We start from the raw sequence: 18529 nt of genomic DNA on the forward strand, positions 1-18529 counted from the left end.
ATTCTATTTGATGACTGGGGTTTCAGTTGAGTTCTTATAACACAAAATGACCTTGAGAACAGAAGCTCCAAGCAGGAGGACAACCACAGGGCATCTGACTATGACACAATGGAGCCACCACACAAGGCCTGCCTACTCACCCCCAGACTTCTTTTCTACTGGAGAAATAGATACTATAATATTTAAGCAATGGCATTATTCTCAACTGAACCTCTCTTACTAATTAATATGTGATCCAAAAACAATAACTAATGTATCCCCAATATACTCAAGATAAATATCTCCATATTTATCCCAGAATTCAAAACTCTTTAAAATTTCATTTAAGTGGAGTTTTGAAACCACTTCCAATTATACTCATCTACCAACTCGTACTTCCTATGTATGAATATTCTTTTCACGGTCTCACCATGCTTTGGTTCATTTTATCTTTATTCATTTTCTCTATCTCTCAATTCAACTTCATATTCTCAAATCCTCTATTTTTGAAAAACCAGCTCCAACCTTTAAAAATCCTATTTTGGCTGAAACCAGTTTGGCTCAGTGGATAGAGCCTCGGTCTTCGGACTGAAGGGTCCCAGGTTCGATTCCGGTCAAGGGCATGTACATTGGTTGCGGGCATATCCCTGGTGGGGGTTATGCAGGAGGCAGCTGGTCGATGTTTCTAGCTCTCTGTCCCTCTCCCTTCCTCTCTGTAAAAAAATCAATAAAATATATATTTTTAAAAAATCCTATTTTGATCTTCCAGTTTAGGAAATCTCACATTGCTATGTTGATTTACCAATTTTTTAAATCAAACATTTGTGCTTAATTGCATACTGCTTAAGACACATCTTATATTGTTTTCTTAAGTTGCTATTTAATTTTTTAATATTTTTGTGTATTTACTTGTATTTGTCACTATGACTATGCTTAAATCATCACCTGTAATTATTTACTAGCAAAAACAAACACACAATTTAAACAAAAAAATCTTTTTAAAAATCGATCCTTTGTTTCCAATCTTGGAAAAGGGTACTATTATTTGGTCCTATATTTGCCCCTCTCCACTCATATCAGATCAATTCCTAAACCCTGCCTTCTTTATCTCTGCAATCTCCACACCTTTTCCATATCTATTTTCATTGCCTTAGGTCAGGCCACATCTTTAATTGCTAATTAGCTCCATCTGCCCTCCTTTGGTCTTCATCCTCTAACATGATTTTAGGAAAATGAGCTTATTCGTGTCATCCCAAGCTTTTTTTGAAACAATTTACCCAAGCTTTTTGCAATACTCTTCATGCACGCTAAGTGTAGCTGGCAAGGTCCATCATCAACACAGTAGCTTGAGGCTGACTTCTCCAATTCCATCTCATAGTTGATCTTCCCTTCTGTATTGGTTTGCTAGGGCTCCCATAACAAAATATCACAGACTGGGTGGCTTAAACAACAGAAATGTATTTTCTCATAGTTCTTGAGAATGAAAGTCCAAGATGATGGTGTTCATGGGTTTCTCCCGAGACCTCTCTCTTTGGCTTGCAGACAGCTGCAATCATGCCATCTTTCCTTTGTGAATAAGAGCCTCTGGTATCTCTCCCTGTGTCCTAATCTCTCCTTATGAGGAACCAGTCAGGCTGGATTAGGATCCATCCTAATGTTTCCATTTTAAATTAATGACTCTTATCTTCAAATACTTTCTGACTACGGGAGTTGTTTCTTAAACTTTAGTTTAGACCTCACCCTTGCAGTTACCCCAAAGGTAACAAACTCTCCCTTTCTTCTTCTCTCCCTTCCTACCTCTCCCCACCCCCATCCCATTTTCAAAAACTTTGCATAGGTTTTTGCCTCCCTGTTTATATTCAGGCTACTGCCAACTCAACTTTTGTGATTCTGCTTAGAATGTAGTCCTCTGAGCAACATTCTCAGTATTTCCATTCCTCATCCTTTCCCCTTATAGTGATTTACTCCGATGTGCCCTCCAATGTGCCCCTGTGATACCTTTGATTATCCTTGGAAGAGTTTAAACAACTAGAGAGTCTCAGAACAAAAATTTAAAGCCAGGGGGTCTAACTTGAGAGTTTGTAGTTTAATAATTACATAGCGATGCATTAATGTAGAGATACTAGTAAATTATTTACATGATGACCATTTTCATCAGGGTGCATTTAAACTCCTTGGCCGGGTACATGAGTCCCATCAATAGCTGGCCCCTAGAAGACAACTCTGACTCATTCTTCTATTCCCATGTTAAAGGCTGCTTTATGTTTAGGATTTCAGGAAAAGGGAAATTTGAATCAGGTAGAGGTAAATCTTTCTCTTGGTTGTTTTCTTTTTCTAATGTGCAATAGTGTATGCCATTTTGAAATTTTGTGATGGCTGTTTCTCTCTCATCAGTGTTTCTATCTCCCTCTCCTTTCCTCTCTCTCTCAAATCAATAAAAAACATATATATATATATATATATATATATATATATATATATATATATACTAGAGGCCCGGTGCACGAAATTTGTGCACGGAGGGGGGTTGTCCCTCAGCCCAGCCTGTACCCTCTCCAATCTGGGACCCCTCAAGGGACATCCCTCTCACAATCCAGGACTGCTGGCTCCCAACTGCTTGCCTGCCTGCCTTCCTGACTGCCCCTAATCACTCTGCCTGCCAGCCTGATCACCCCTAACCACTCTGCTGCCAAGCCTGTTTGCCCCCAACTTCCCTCCTCTGCCGGCCTGGTTACCCCTAACTGCCCTCTCCTGCAGGGTTGATCACCTCCAACTGCCCTCCCTTGCAGGCCGGGTGACTCCCAACTGCCCTCTCCTGCTGGCCATCTTGTGGTGGCCATCTTGTGTCCACATGGGGACAGGATCTTTGGTCACATGGGGGCAGCTATATATTGTGTTGCAGTGATGATCAATCTGCATATTGCTCTTTTATTAGATAGGATAGAGGCCTGGTACAGGGGTGGGGGCCAGCTGGTTTGCCCTGAAGGGTGTCCCTGATCAGGGTGGGGTTCCCTTGGGGCATGGGGCAGCCTGAGTGAGGGGCCTGTGGTGGTTTGCAGGTGGGTCACGCCCCCTGGCAATGCAAGCGGAGGCCCTGGTATCTGGAATTTATTTTCCTTCTACAATTGAAACTTTGTAGCCTGGAGCAGAGCCAAGCCTGGGGCTCCCTCCGAGGCCCACAGCCATTTGTGTTGGGGTTATAATTGAAACTTTGTTGCCTTAAGCGGGTGGGCCTGGCCAGGGTGTGTGGAAAGCTTTGCTTCCCCTGTAGCCAGCATCAACCCTGGCCTGCTCTCTCAAGCTCCATTCTGCCGCCATTTGTTTGAATTTTTTTACCTTCTATAATTGAAACTTTGTAGCTTGAGTGGAGGCTTAGACCTGGCCAGGGCAGGCGGAAAGCTTGGCTTCCTCTGTTACCTAGGAAACCTTGCTCTCTGTGGCTGTAGCCATCTTGGTTTGGGTTAATTTGCATACTCGCCCTGATTGGATGGTGGGCGTGGCTTGTGGGTGTGTTGGAGGTATGGTCAATTTGCATATTTGTCTATTATTAGATAGGATTTTAGTCAAAAGGGTACCCACTTATCTTAGGAGTATGGCAGGTTTGGTAAATCACTGACCATTAGGAAGTTTCTTCAGCGAAACACTCCAACTACTTAGATATTTATTCCATGGTTAGTTTATGTTTATTTTGTTGTAGCAGGTATTTTGAATTGGAAAAACTATAATGATTACTGAGTTTTGAGCATGTGACTTAGTTGCAAGTACAGCATTGTAATTTAAAATACTATTAAATTAAAGGCCGTGTGGTGTAATAGTTAAAAAGCAATAGGTTCTGGGTTTCATTTTCAGTTCTGTACTTAATAGATGTGACACCTTGGGAAAATAATCAGGTTAATATTAATTTTTAGAAGAATGATAGTAATATTGCCTAATGCATGGGGTATTCTGCAAATCAAGTAAGATAATACATATTATCTAATTAGCACAGTGCATGGCACACAGGGGGTCCTCAGGCAGTGTTACTTTCCTCTGTTCATGTTTTTGTTTTTTTCCCCTCAGTTAGAAGTCATGTATTATTTATGGTCTGGGGAGTCTGTGATAAACAGTATAGCCAAGTCTTCCTCTAACAGGCTTTACAGCTAATATAGAACCTGGGTTCTGAACTTAGATAGTCACGCTGTGAACCCTGCTTGTACCACTTATCGGCTGTGTGACCATGGCAGGATCACTTGACCTCTTTGTGACTTTTCATTTATAAAATGAAGGTAATAATACTCACTAGAATTGCTGTTAGTATGAAATGAATCAATAAATTTAGTTCTCTTAGAATAGTGCCTATTACACAAAAGATGTTCAGTCAAGTTTGGGTGCACTTTTAACGAAGCCACCAACTTTCTGAGCTATTCACAGGACTGGATTTTTCAAGTCAGGCTGCCACAAATCAGATATCATAAGCAATATCTACCTAAACTAAATCATTTCAAGGATACGAACAAAAGGTTCATCAAGAATGGCTCTCTAGGTCTTCCTTTCTGGTAGCACACATGTTACTCGAGCCCAGAACAGATAAGTGGCGTTTCTCACATAGTGGGAAGCATTCAAATTATGAGACATTTTATACCTCAGGGTTAGACAGCCTACATGATCTTCTCCAGAGAATGATGCCTCCTACACCTTGTTTCTATTTGTTATAGGTCATCCTTAGCCACAGACATCCTGCTAAGGACACTTCAATGATAGGCTTATTCTTCATAGCAAATGTCATTAGTCCATTTTTCCAGAAGATGTCCAATTGACAAGGAGGCTTAGACCTGGTCACTTCTTGTTATAGACCGCATGCTTGTGACCCTTCCCCCAATTTATATGTTGAATCCCCAACTACTAATGTGATGGTTTTTGGAGGTGGGATGATTAGGAGGTAATTAGGGTTAGATTAGGTTATGAGGGTGGGGCCTCGGGAGCCTTGTAAGAAGAGGGATTTTCACCACCCTGCCCTCTCTCTCCATGTCCCCTCATCAAGGAAAGGCTAGGGGAGGAAATACAGAGAACATGGCATTGCACAAGCCAGGAAGAGAGCTCTCATCAGGAACCAAATCAGCTGGCACCTTGATCTTGAACATTCTAGCCTTCAGAACAATGATAAAAAATAAACATCTACTGTTTTAGCCACCCAGACTGTGGCATTTTGTTAAGGCAGCCCAAGATGACTAAGACACTTCTCTTCATTTTTTTTCTCCCAAGGTTTTTCCCTGGAAAAGGGAGTGAGTGAGTAAATCCACTTACCTTTTAACTTTTTTTTTTTTTTAAACAATGGAGGACATGCATCTGTTATAATATTTTTATTTCTATTCAACCCTTAAAAACACTTTTTTCTTCTTTTGATAGGAAACATTTTCACAGGGCTCTAAAGTCAAAAGAACATATAAAGTCTCACCTCAAACTGTAACACCATCTGTCCACTCACCTCTCAACCCTAACCACTTTTATTAATTTCTGGTATCTTCTGCACCTTGCTTTTTTCACCTAAAATATCATAGAGACATTTCCATATAACTGTACTGTTGCAATTAGCTACTTAGTAATAAGAAAGGAGCAAAGGGGGAAGTTAAACGTTGTAGGCCTATCATTTGGGCATCTTCACCAGGAAGCTGTATCTTTGCACTACCCGGGGAACCACTGGCCTATTCTCTTAAAGAGAGCTGGGGGAAGGAGACTGGACAAAGGAAAGACAAAAGCATGCCCAGTAAAGTTGTGGTAACATAGGAAAGGTACTTTCTTGTCAATCACACCTGGGAACAGTGCAGGGAACCAATTTCAGCATGTAATAATTATGAGTTCCATCAAAAAGTTGATGGGACTTGGGAGACTCAACAAGGGCTGAATTACGTATGTAGTTTACCTGTTGGAACAGCTAACCGGCACTTCCCCCAATCCTGAATAGAATTTTCTGCTGCCAGACAGCTCAGGGCATTTTATTGCCTCCTGTTGGACAAACACCTGAACAGCTGTAGGCTATTCCCCAAACTGACAATGCTTCTGTAAACCTATCCTTTGAAACATTACCCTTTGAAGTATATGTCTCCACCTTGCCTTAGGACAAATTGTATTAATAAATAGCATGGGGTCCTTAGACAAGGGGTAGTCTTCATTCCTTTAGCTGAAGCTCCTCTGACCCCCAATGCCTTTCAAAATTATTTCTTCTTTGCACTCCTTCTTAATCTACGCATCAGCTCCTTTCTCCAGATTGCTGAACCCTTTCTAAGGCTGGGACAAGAACCCCGGCAAACAGAGATCATTGGCCAGAATGGGCATGTCCACTGCAAGGACCAGAAAATTTGGGAATACAAAATCTAAACAAAGGAGTTCACTCTTTGTTGCTCTTAGATCATGGGGCTTCCTCATTCCTGCTTCCTTACATTTGCCATGGACCATATGGAGCCCCCACACAATGGACTGATGGATGGCAGCAGGAAACACAAGCTAAGCTAGCCTGATGCTGGACTGGACCCAGCTCCAATGTGGAAAGGAAACTCTGGCCACTTGACTCTGTTGAAGCCCCAGCTACACTTCTTCTATGACTAGACTAAGTGAAATGGGACTTTGGAGACCCAGGATGTAATTACATGGAAATAAAGCTTCCTACAGTACCTCATCCTCCCATAGGTGCCTCCAGAAATTCTTATTCCAGTGGTACCCCAAGACACCTACTCCACAGCAACTGGGAGAGATAAGGCCTCTTTTTCTCTGTTACCATCAGTATGAAGAGAACATCCTAATTTTTTTCCAAAACTAAGTTTTGTAATGTAAGCCTCTAGAAATATCAACTGCACCTGTATGGCATGTTCCTATATCTCTCTATATTCAATGTCCTCTGTGTTCCGGTACTTATTTTTATTATTTAATTGGGGTAGTTACACTTAGCATGAGATCTACTCTCTCAACAAATTATAAGTGCACAATACAGTATAGTATAATACAGTAATGACAAGCACAATGTTGTATAGCAGTTCTCTAGAACTTACTCATATTGCATAACTGAAATTTTATAATAGCATTCCCTTCTATTTTTAACATATATGTATCAACATAGATATAATGAAAAGTTTTCTGCAAAGTAAAATTCACAGTGGCCTGACTCCCCCTTCCTTCAAGGAAACATAAAACTCAGGATTTTGTATTCTCATGGTAATAATGCCTAGAAGATAGTACCTTATTTTAGCATAAGAGAACTACACTGTTCCAATGTTCCTAAACTTGACTCAATTACGTAAGAGCCAAAGAACATTCTAAATTTGACATATTTGTTTCTTTAGCATTAAATATATATATAAATTCCCTTTAACTTCGAGTAATTGGAAATGTAATGTTTCACCATTTGAATAGAACCAAGTGGTTAACAGTACAGGCTTCAGAGTCAAGTAGATATAGGTTCTAATCCCAACTCATTTGCAACAAAATAGCTTTGTGATCTTGGGTAATTTCCCCGTAATTTGAGGATACAGAATTTAGGTCAGTAGGTTTTGAAGAGGATCAACAGAAAATGTATATAAATCACATAGTAGTTTAAATGGTAGCTATCATTATCATCATTATTAGTATATGCATCTATTCAGTGGTAGATTCTGTACTAGATTTTGAGGAACAACAATGTATATGACACCTTCCTTGCTCTCGGAGCTCACAGTGCAGAGGGAAATGCATACCAGTAAACAAAGAATAACTTTAATCTATAATAAAGCAGCATACTAATAAATGAAAGGCTGCTCCAGGGGAAGGAAAAAGTCCTGGAGATACATTTTACATAGCAATTATCTTGAAGAGATAAAAAGTTCAAGACAGTCTCCACTGGATGAGACACCTTATATATCAACTTCAGTTTTAATTTGTCAAAGAATAAATAGAAATACGCAACACTGCAGCAAGGCAGTAGTTATTTTAATTTGGGGGTGTATGGATTTGGAAGGCTCTTGGATCTGACAGTACCTTTGAGCCTCAACTTCCTCTTGATAATGTAGACGGAGATAAGGGTGTAAGGGATGAGGGGGAATCCTCTGACATGATTTGCTTCTCCTGGTTATCAAGTATTTTCCCCCATAAAAGCAAAGTATGAAGAGTGGCAGGGAAATGGTGGCTTCTATGCCCCCCCCCCTTTTTTTTGTATAACAAATAACAAATGTGAGTTTGGTTTTGCAACAATAACACACACACACACACACACACACACACACACTGAGAAAACTGCACTTTCTCAAGAGGAGTGAGAGTGAATGTTTCTGGAAGCCAGTGGCCACTTGACTGTGGCCACTTTGACAAGCAGAGTCAAAGTCCGCAGGCACTTTACTTTGCTGAAGGTGTCTGGATGTCGAACACATCAGACCCCGGGTTAGCACTGCTGCCTACACATTCTGAGAGCCAAAAACTCAACGGAGAGACTCTGCCATGGATGGCCCATGACTGTCCACAACATTTCCAGAACTATAAGACACCTTGTAGGTATGAAATGTGTCAATTACCTGTCTTCATTTACTTCAAAAAAAAAAAAAAGGGGGGGGCATTAGTAGCAGCCAGTGGCCTGCACCTCAGCAGCAACCAGGAAATGAATTCCAAGCCAAAACCTTTCTGGAGAGGAATTAGCTCTGAATTGAGTTGTCTTTTGACTGCCGTTCTCCAATTCTTGTCTAACAGTCTGCCATATATATTTTACTGTTAATACATAGGTTTATGTAATCAGAAATCCTAAATTAGACGGTCTTTTGTTGAAAATAGTATATTATAATGCTTAATGCCATGCCACTTCACTTCAGTAGCAGTAACAGTTTCTTATTCATTAGGAATAAGGGTGAGACTTGGAAGAACTATCAAACCTTGTGGCAAGCGGGCATTGTACAGATTTATATCAAGTTCTAAAACACTGAGAACATTCTCTACTTGAAACGCTGCTGCAAAAAAGTCAGTATCTGAGATACGTCTCGGGATATGAAACATAAAACGTCGCTCCTGGCAAACTAACATCCACAGACATTTCTTTAAATGCGTCTTAATCCATTAGCATCTCACCACCAAATTCATTGTTCACTGCATGCAGGCTCCGCGGTTTAGCTTCAAATCCTCCCCTTTACAGCATCAGAAGGAAAGCCTGGGCATTGGGTCTGCGCACTCCAACTGCCCGCGTGCGCGGGTCTCTGAGAGCCTTGTGCACCAATGCACATTAGTGGGGGCCGTTGCCAGAGGTTCCCTAATCCTGGAGCGATCCATCACCCCCTAAAAGCCCACAGTCCTTCTAGGTCTCTGCTTCCTCCAGACTCAGCTCGCACCGAATCCAATGCAAGTTCGCCCCCAATATTCAAATGTGTGCCCTGTAGCTACTGGTCCTCAGATCCTTGGCGCGGCAGCGCTGGCCTTCGAATGCTCTGGAGAGATTTCTGAGCCGAGAGTCGCGCTGCTAGAGCTCCCATCAACACAAGTTTCATCTTTCGAGCCATATCATCTTTTGGTTCCACGTTTGTGGGTTGGCGGCTCCGGGTTCGGCGATCGCCCACTGCCTTCTGGGCCACGTCTAGGCGCCCCTGGTTCCGGAGAGCTACCTGGATGGAGACGGTGGCGGAGCGCCGCGCCCCGCGCCGCAGCCAAGGACACCCGCGCTGTCTCCACGCCGCGCAACTGCGCGTTTTCTCCCGGCAGGTCCCAAGCTGGGGCGACCCGCGAAGCCCCCGAGTGCAAAAACCCCCGGCAACCCTCAGCCCGGCGAGCACCTGGGAAGGCAGAGTAAACGCTCTGCTGGTTAATGGTCAGGAAGCGACCGCGCAGACCACGAGCGCGAACCGCGCTCAGAAACCAGAGGGCGAAAGTTTACTTTCCCGAGCAAGTCCTGCAGCCCCAGCAGCCCGGGGCGGGTCAGCAAACTCCGGCCGGGAAGCTCCTTGCTGGGGAGTTGTGAGCGGGCCTGGGCCGCTTCTGAGAGCGAAGTCTCTCCGGTTTGGGGCGCTCCAGCGGTGCAGTGCCCAGCGATCCCTCCTACCAGTGGAAGGAAGAGAAATAAGTTGGGAGCAGAGCGAGCCGGAGACTTGGGCGGCTACTCCAGGAGCAAAAAACCTTGGAAATGGCTGCTAAAGGGGCTGGGTCTCCAGACTCTTGGTCCCGCCCCTTTCTCCAAGTGAATCCTTCACCTGCTACCATCCAGCTTACAGTATAAGCGTAGACCCTACAACATTAGACCGGCTCCAAAAGCTAGGGGTCACGCTTCCCGAGCAGTTCCCGTCACCATCTACGCGAGCCTCGGGAGCTCCGTGGGGAGATGCTTCGTGACGAGCTGGCAGGAGAGGCGGGATGAGAGGGGCTTGTGTCCAGGGAACGAAGTGTAGGCTCCTCTATTCCAAGGACCTCGGGGAGCCCCCTCGAAACTCCCCGGCTTTGGGCAAGAGCCACTTCCAAGGCAGGCGAGAGGAGGGGCGCGCGAAAGTGGCTTTGGAGGGTGGGGACGGGGACTGGGCTCTCTAGTCTGGAGACCTCACTCCGGGGAACGGGGCTCCAGGAAGCAGCCTGAAGCCTAGAAGCCGGAGAGGGCAGGGCCGCCGCAGGGGGTCCGACGGGGCTGGCCGCGAGCCGCCGCCTCCGGCAGCCCTCGGCTAACTAGTGAGGAGTGGCCGGGTCTTCCCGTCGTCTGCCTCCGGGGAGCCCCTGCCCCCGCCTCGCGTCTCCCGACTTCTGGCTCGCCGGGGGCCCGGGGCGGCGGGCGCGGGGCTGGGCGTGCGTGCGGTGCTGCGCGCGCCTGCGTGTGTGCGCGCGTGTGTGCGCAGCCCGCGCGCGGAGCCCGGCCGCCGGGTCCCAGCCGCCCGCCGCCCGCCGCCGCCTGACTGGTGTCCCCGGTCCTCGCAGCCGCCGCCTCGCAGCCTCCTTACCTGGCGCTCCCCTCCCTGCGCCCCGCGCCCGGCGCCCGCCCGGCCCCGCTCGGCCGCCGCAGCGTCAGCTCAAAGTTTCCTCCGCGCGGGCGGCTTGGCGAAGGGCTACCCAGGGAGACGGGCTTGTGAAGCTGAGCCTCGGAGTGGCTCTTCTCCCAGCGCCTCTCCGCCTCCTCCGTCCCCACCTCATCCGAGCAGAGAGTAGATTTTCTAAATTCAGGGGAGGCCAGCGGGGGGATATTGAGAACCAGAGAGAGGAGCGGCCGCAGCGGAGCACACCCGCTGCTTCCCTGCCCGCTGCCCGGGCATTGACTGAGGATGGGCCTGTGGGGTCCAAGAAGAACATGACATAGAAAGCCAAGTTGACGAGGAGGGGTTGGATGCCGGCTAGGTGGTCCCCGTCTCCGTTTCCACCGGCGTGAAGACTCGGAGGCGCCCCCGGCGCGTGAGCTCTAAACCGCCACCCCTGCCCGACCCCCTGGGAAGGAAAAGCCGGCCGGGCTGAGGGAGAGGCGCCACGGACCAGCCGCTGGACTTGCGTGCGTCGCAGCCCGGGCTGTGGATGTGAAGGACCGGAAAGAGAAGTAACAGCGTCTCAAGGTAAGAGGCAGCCACACCGCTGCCTAAATTGTCAGGAAGAAGAATAACGGAAATGTTGGGGAGGGGATGGCGGGGGGCGGGGGGCGCTTAAACCAAGTTAGGATGGTGTCTCCGGGCGTCGCCAAGCCAATGCCTTGGGGCGGGCAAGTCGGAGAGTAGCCGGTGCAGCCAAGTGCCCAGGGGGGAGGCAGCAACCCCGGGGAAGAGTCCTGTCCTTACACTTTTGGGGGAAGCTATTGGAAAGAGGCATCCAGCCGGGTCGTCTGTCCAGGCTGATTTACGGCGTGCATTTGCGTGTGTGTTCTTCCTGCCAGCTCTCTCCCCCCCCCCCCCCCCACCTCCCCCGGCACCGCAGACGCACGCCCTCGTTGCCAACGGCGCTGTGGGCGCGGCCAGCACCTCTGGGACAGGGGGCAGGTGAGCCTGGCGCAGGTGGGCAGGTGGGGGCGGCGTGGCGTTGGTCCGGTGGCTGGGGGTGCGCGGAGCTCACGCCGCCGCCTGGCTGGCTCCACGCGCCGGCGTCGGAACCCGGGCGCCGCAGGTCTGTTGCGGTTCCTCTCGCCTCCGCTAGAGGCTCCCAGCGGGCGCGGAGGAGCGGTGGGTGTGGGGGCGCCGGGAGGCGGAGGGCGAGCGCGGGGAGCCGGCGTGCCCGCGGGGTGGCGGAGCGGGCGCGGCGGAGGGAGAGGAGCCCGGCTGGGGCGGGGGACGGGAGCCGGGTCCAGGCGCGTCTTCCGGCTGCGCGCAGAGCTGCGGGGACCCGGGTCCGAATGCGGGCTGAGCTCGGAAAAGCTGTGCCTTGAGCCGGAGCCACTTCGGGGACGCGATCCTGAGGGCAATTTCAGGAGGTAAATAACCTTCTTCTCCAGTACGAACCCCCCCCCCCCTCTTCCTAAGCCCCCCCCCCCTCACCCCCGGCGGTGATCGCTAAATTCTCAGCCAGTTACCCAAGGTGGGCAGCCATGGAGAGTGCAGGTCTGTGGGGTCTCTGTGTAAAGGTGCCTTTCAGACTTGCTCCGTGGAGCTCCGTGCAATGTCTATTCAAACTACCCCCTTAATTATGCCCGACTCCCTGAATATTTGGCTGCGTTAAGGGAAGTTTTCTGCAGAGAGTGCCTGCTGGCTGGTCTGGGGGCCAGGCTGCTGGAAGGTGAGCAAGGAGACCTGGTGTGCTCCCCTGAGCCGCAGTGGACTGGAGTGCGCGACTCAAGGGCTGGGGTGTGGTGGAGAAAAAGAGTACCACACCCTCTGCTTTTCCTCCCTTCCTTTTCACCTGAGGGTGAAGTCTCATCATCTGGTATTGTACTGATTTCCTTTCCCAAGGGATTGGCCCTGAGAAGAGAGCAAAGCTGCTAAAAGACTTGGAGAGAGATACAGATGAGAAGGAAGTCATTGCCAGAAAGGCAGGCCAGGAAGGAGGGTGAAGTTAAGCTTGCGTGCGTGTGTGTGTGTGTGTGTGTGTGTGTGTGTGTGTGTGTGTGTGTGTGTGCGTGCGCGCGGGGGGGGGGGGTCGGCAGGAGAGTGCTGTGTAACAGCCTTGGAGTTCAGATTATTTGAAGAAGTCTGATTCATTTCACATTGTCTTTGACATAATTCTTGCTCAAGACACCAACATAAGTCATTTCTGCTAGGCATTGCCTTGGGTGTGTGTGTGGGGGGCACTGACTATGTTTGATGATTATGTCTAAACCCCCCCCCCGAAAAAAGAGTGGGCATTGTATGTTCTGGGTGTGATTACACCGTGTCTGCCGGGCAGCTGGCGATGTATTTTCTTAGGGTCTTGTGTTTGTGCATAGCATCTGTGGTCATTGCACACTCAGTGTTGCAGTTTTAGAGTCCTCTAAAGGTGGCTCTTAACGAACAAGACTTGTGGTGTTAAACCTCCTGCAGAATAATACTGAATAAGACAGAAAATATGATGGCGTGTGGAATATTCTGGGAATACTGAATAGAAGCCGAGATCCAGCATTTGGGAAATATTGGGCCACATACTGAAAGAGTGAAAAGTATTTGTCAAATATGGGAAGTGGAGGTTAGCATTTTAAGAAGGGGATCTTCTTCAGTGTGCTAGCATGACCATCCAGTGGCATGCATCACTTCCAATACAGTTCAGAGCGTGAGGCAGAAAAAAAATGAAGCACGTCCTGCTGAGAACCAGTAAAATGTTTTGTGAGACACTGGCAAGGTATTTCACCTTAAGAATTTAAATGGAATGGATTGTGTATTGATGATGACTGAAGTGGTTTGAGGATCACTATGTGTAGGGCATCTATTATATTTGATTAATAAGTTAATATTATGTATTAAATGTAACTTAGTGGAACTGGAATCAGGACAATTTACTGATATTTTTCATTCCAGAATAACACATAGCATGATTTCCAGGAAGATTTATATAAAGTTTATCATTACATATTACATTGAATAGAACTCTATGTAGAAGGCAAGAATAAACATCTTGTTGAAATTTCATAAAGGATGGCTTATATTCTTAAAAATACTGTTTTAGAAATTTTATTGTGACTCAATAAGTTTAATTGTCTAAATATAGTTATCAGCATGCATAGCACAAATTATTTATTTGTTGAAATGAATTAACCATGATAAATGCATAGTAAGCTCAGTGTTGTTGTTTTTTTGCGCGCGCGCGCGTGTGTGTGTGTGTGTGTGTGTGTGTGTGTGTGTGTTTCCTGAAAGACACCTCTGAAACCAGAGGAAGATCTGCTAGTATTAAGAATCTGTGTATATGATGCATACGAAGTATTGTGTTTCTTGACAGTTAATTGAATTAAACTAGTGAGTCTGGTTTGTAACTTCAAATCCAGTTTTAGGGCTCCATCTCGAAAGCATTTATTTCCCTCTAATAGATGTGATTTTTAAAGAGGCCAAAAAACATTGGGATGCTCCAGGGATGCCACAGACCTGAAAATCCTGTGAGTCCTCTGAAACTTCAGGTCAAGAATCAGAAGTAATAGGATGTTGTCACAAATTAATTGCCTTGATGCTTCAATTAAAAACTGATTATTTTCTGGCTCTGGTAGTCATTATGGTTGATTTCATTTGGTCTCTAGATATTCTGAGAAAGGACTCTAGGTGGAAATGTTTTCCTGTAGTACAAGGAGAGGTCACTATATGCAAAATGGCTTGTCAGTTACCCGTTCTCCAATTTGGTTGCAATTTACCCATAGGCATGATGCTAGATTAAAAAAAAAAAATCAGTTTTCTGAATTTGCATGAATGTTTTCCTCTTTATCATAGCTCTCAACCTCTGGGTACTACATTTATAATTTTGATGAAGAAATATGTCACCAAGCCCCTTTCATTTATGGTTTAGGGGCTACATTGGTGTTAACAACTTTAAGAACTATTCAGTCATACAAGATCATATTTCCTGAAAGAAAATCAATTGAGCTTTAAAAAGATGTTTGATAAGGAAATGAAAGGAGAATAGGAGAGACAGGTTAAATACCAAGCAGAAGGTTTACCCATCTGACTGCATGTATGATTTCTTCCTTCAGCAACCATTTTTAAAATAATAAAAACATTTTTCTATTATTTATTTCCATCCTCCCCTTTTCTTTTCCCCCTTCATTCCTTTTTCCCCTGCCCCTTCCTCCTATCTTTCCTTACTTTGTTTTCTGTCTCTTTTGGTTAAACTATTTCCTTCAGAAGGAAATCCATGGCAATATACAGGGTGGGGCAAAAGAAAGTTAACAGTTGTGAGTACCCCAAACACATAATCTATTCTTGTATTGTTATTTATTAGGTATTGTATTTTTTTTCCATACGAACAACTGTAATCTACTTTTGCCCACCTTATATAGTTAGTTATTTTGTAATTATCAGTCCATAATGTAATTTTACATGGGAGTTACTCTTCAAGTATTGATTATTTCATTTATTTTAAAATTTTATATCAAAGAAACCCACTGGAAAGTGGGGTTGATACTTTAGTGAATGAGTCATCAGTTGCTCTTTACCTCTTACATCGTGGATGCCTGCTGTGTCTGTTGCATCTCCTCTGGTTCTGGGAAGCACACAAGCATGGATAGCAGTCTCTGGAGAGAGGGGGGCTGCCTTGAAACAAGGTGCATTTGTGCTTTGAGTGACTTGTTTCCATATCGTTACTCCTCTCCATGTGCATTATGGCCCACATAATGGAACCTGAAATGTTCACATTAAGCAAATAGTTGAGCCACACTAGTCAGTGTGGAACTGTTCAGAAGTGAGTAACCCATTTTAGGAAACCTTAACTCCATCTGAGTCTTTAGTAAATGTCACTACTTTTAAAATATCACTCAACAAATACAATTGCTAAATAGTTCTTAAAAGTCCTCAGAAAATCTAGTGTCCAAAAATCTCCCACGAGAAAATAATTCAGTACCACTGGGAGGCAGCATGAATGAGTAGGAAAAGCACTGAAGTTGGTATCAGAAGACTGGAATTCTCCTCTGTCTGTTATGACTAATGATAGGTGTCACTTTTGAAAAGCTCTCTTATTTTTCTAAGGCTCTGTGTTGAATTCTGTAAAATGGGGAAATTTAATATCTACCCACTCTCTTTTTATGTTTAAAGTGTGACCACAACTAGATTTAAGCTTTGGAAAAATAAAAATCTTTCAGGTTCCAACCAAGTACATGTCTGGCATTATAACACTCGATAGAGAAGTGCATGAAATATTTTTAAAGAATACTTATAAAACTTCCAGAACATAGATTTTGATATGCACTTGATAAGAGGAAACTTTTCTGGAGGAGCTATTAGCAAGTGTCATGAAAGTAAGATTTAAATTAATATATACTATGTGAGATGATCTTCTCAATGTTATTAATATGGTACAAATTGTGTGACGCTTACTGTGTGAGATGTAAAAGTATATCTGGGCATTTGAGCTGTTTTTGGAGTTGTGATGACAATGAAGAGGAAAAAGAAAACAAGAGTGAAATATTTTTGAGAAATAAAATATAAATTGAGTAGTGTCCACCCTCCATTTTTTTTACAGTCCACATATTTCATCTTCTTGTGTGTACTTATCTAATCTAATAATAGACAAATATGCAAATTGACCATACCGCCGACACACCCACAAGCCACGCCCACAAGCCACGCCCACCATCCAATCAGAGCGAGTATGCAAATTAACCCAAACCAAGATGGCTACAGCCACAGAGAGCAAGGTTTCCTAGGTAACAGAGGAAGCCAAGCTTTCTGCCAGCCGTTGCAGGCCTAAGCCTCCACTCAAGCTACAAAGTTTCAATTATAGAAGGTAAACAAATTCCAACAAATGGCGGCAGAATGGAGCTTGAGAGAGCAGGCCAGGGTTGCCGCTGGCAACAGGGGAAGCAAAGCTTTCCACACACCCTGGCCGGGCCCACCCACTTAAGGCAACAAAGTTTCAATTATAACCCCAACACAAATGGCTTTGGGCCTCGGAGGGAGCCCCAGGCTTGGCTCTGCTCCAGGCTACAAAGTTTCAATTGTAGAAGGAAAATAAATTCCAGATACCAGGGCCTCCGCTTGCGTTGCCAGGAGGCGTGGCCGGCCTGCAAACCACCACAGGCCCCTCACTCAGGCTGCCCCATGCCCCCAGGGTACCCCACCCTGATCAGGGACACCCTTCAGGGCAAACCAGCTTGCCCCCACCCTGTACCAGGCCTCTATCCTATCTAATAAAAGAGTAATATGCAGATTGATCATCACTGCAACACACAATATAGCTGCCCCCATGTGGTCAAAGATCCTGCCCCCATGTGGACACAGGATGGCCACCACAAGATGGCCAGCAGGAGAGGGCAGTTGGGAGGCACCTGGCCTGCAAGGGAGGGCAGTTGAGAGGGACCAAGCCTGCAAGGGAGGGCAGTTGGAGGTGATCAACCCTGCAGGAGAGGACAGTTAGGGGTGACCAGGCTGGCAGAGGAGGGAAGTTCGGGGCAAACAGGCTGGCAGCAGAGTGGTTAGGGGTGATCAGGCTGGCAGGCAGAAGCGGTTAGGGGCAATCAGGAAGGCAGGCAGGCAAGCAGTTGGGAGCCAGCAGTTCTGGATTGTGAGAGGGATGTCCGACTGCCCGTTTAGGCCCGATCCCTGGGATCGGGCCTAAACGGGCAGTCGGACATCCCTTGAGGGGTCCCATATTGGAGAGGGTACAGGCTGGGCTAAGGGACAACCCCCCTCCGTGCATGAATTTCATGCACCGGGCCTCTAGTTATAGCATAAATAGCAATTGCCATTGATTTCATTAGGTCAGTTACCAAATTTCTATCAACACTGTAAAAATATAAAGCTTTTGAAATGTTAATTCAGTGGTTTAATTTGTGAAGTTGGACACAAGGCTAATACAATAACTTAGATTTTACAACAGAATTGCCCAGGAATGCTGATAGTCCATTTGTCCTATTTTATTGTAGTGACTTAGCTGCTAATTATATTATTTACAGGTTATTTTCTTCAGGTGAGTTAGTAAGAAAGTAAATGGTAGGTATTAAATAACTCATTGATTTAAATAAAATTTTAAAAGCTCCAATGAAATTATTATGTGCTCTTTTGATAAAATATGAGGCATGCTAGGATTTGAGACCAGAATACATTTCATTGCTCTTCTAAATGTGTTCACTAGTTAATATAAAGAACAGCCTGTCTTTCCTGGTTGCAGGGGTAAGTCAAATACCATTTCCTTCCCCAGAATTTTAGTGTCATTATCAATGTAAACTGTGATTATGCTTTCTCTCATAATATTAAGAAGACTAAAAGCAAATCTAGGGACCTGGCCTAGAGAACAAGTAACACACACACACACACACACACACACGCACACACACATGCACACACGCACATATATATGTTCACAGATATAATAGAACATAGCATCAAATTGTCTATAAAGTGATAATCATTTCCTTTGCAAAAATCATTACCAAATTTCAGTGTAACAGAAGTATATGCAAAAAGTCTAAAATTCCCAGCACATTTCAGTTTCTTGGTGTAGCACTAGAGAGTTTCTGAAATGGGTTCTAAATTGGACTACATAAGAGGATTTTGTGTCTTCATACAATCTCATT

At 45.5% G+C, this 18529-nt stretch overlaps 1 long non-coding RNA gene across 1 annotated transcript in view; it reads left to right on the forward strand.

Annotated features, from left to right (window-relative positions):
- Positions 1 to 11347: 11347 nt before the first annotated feature.
- Positions 11348 to 18529, forward strand: part of LOC114228112 (uncharacterized) — a 371399-nt gene continuing 364217 nt past the window's right edge. The window contains exon 1 of the long non-coding RNA XR_008558287.1: positions 11348 to 11477. This is a non-coding gene — a long non-coding RNA (uncharacterized LOC114228112). The remainder of the gene's footprint in view (positions 11478 to 18529) is intronic.

The sequence above is a fragment of the Eptesicus fuscus genome, chromosome 15, assembly GCF_027574615.1.
Source record: "Eptesicus fuscus isolate TK198812 chromosome 15, DD_ASM_mEF_20220401, whole genome shotgun sequence".
NCBI classification, from domain to species: Eukaryota; Metazoa; Chordata; class Mammalia; order Chiroptera; family Vespertilionidae; genus Eptesicus; species Eptesicus fuscus.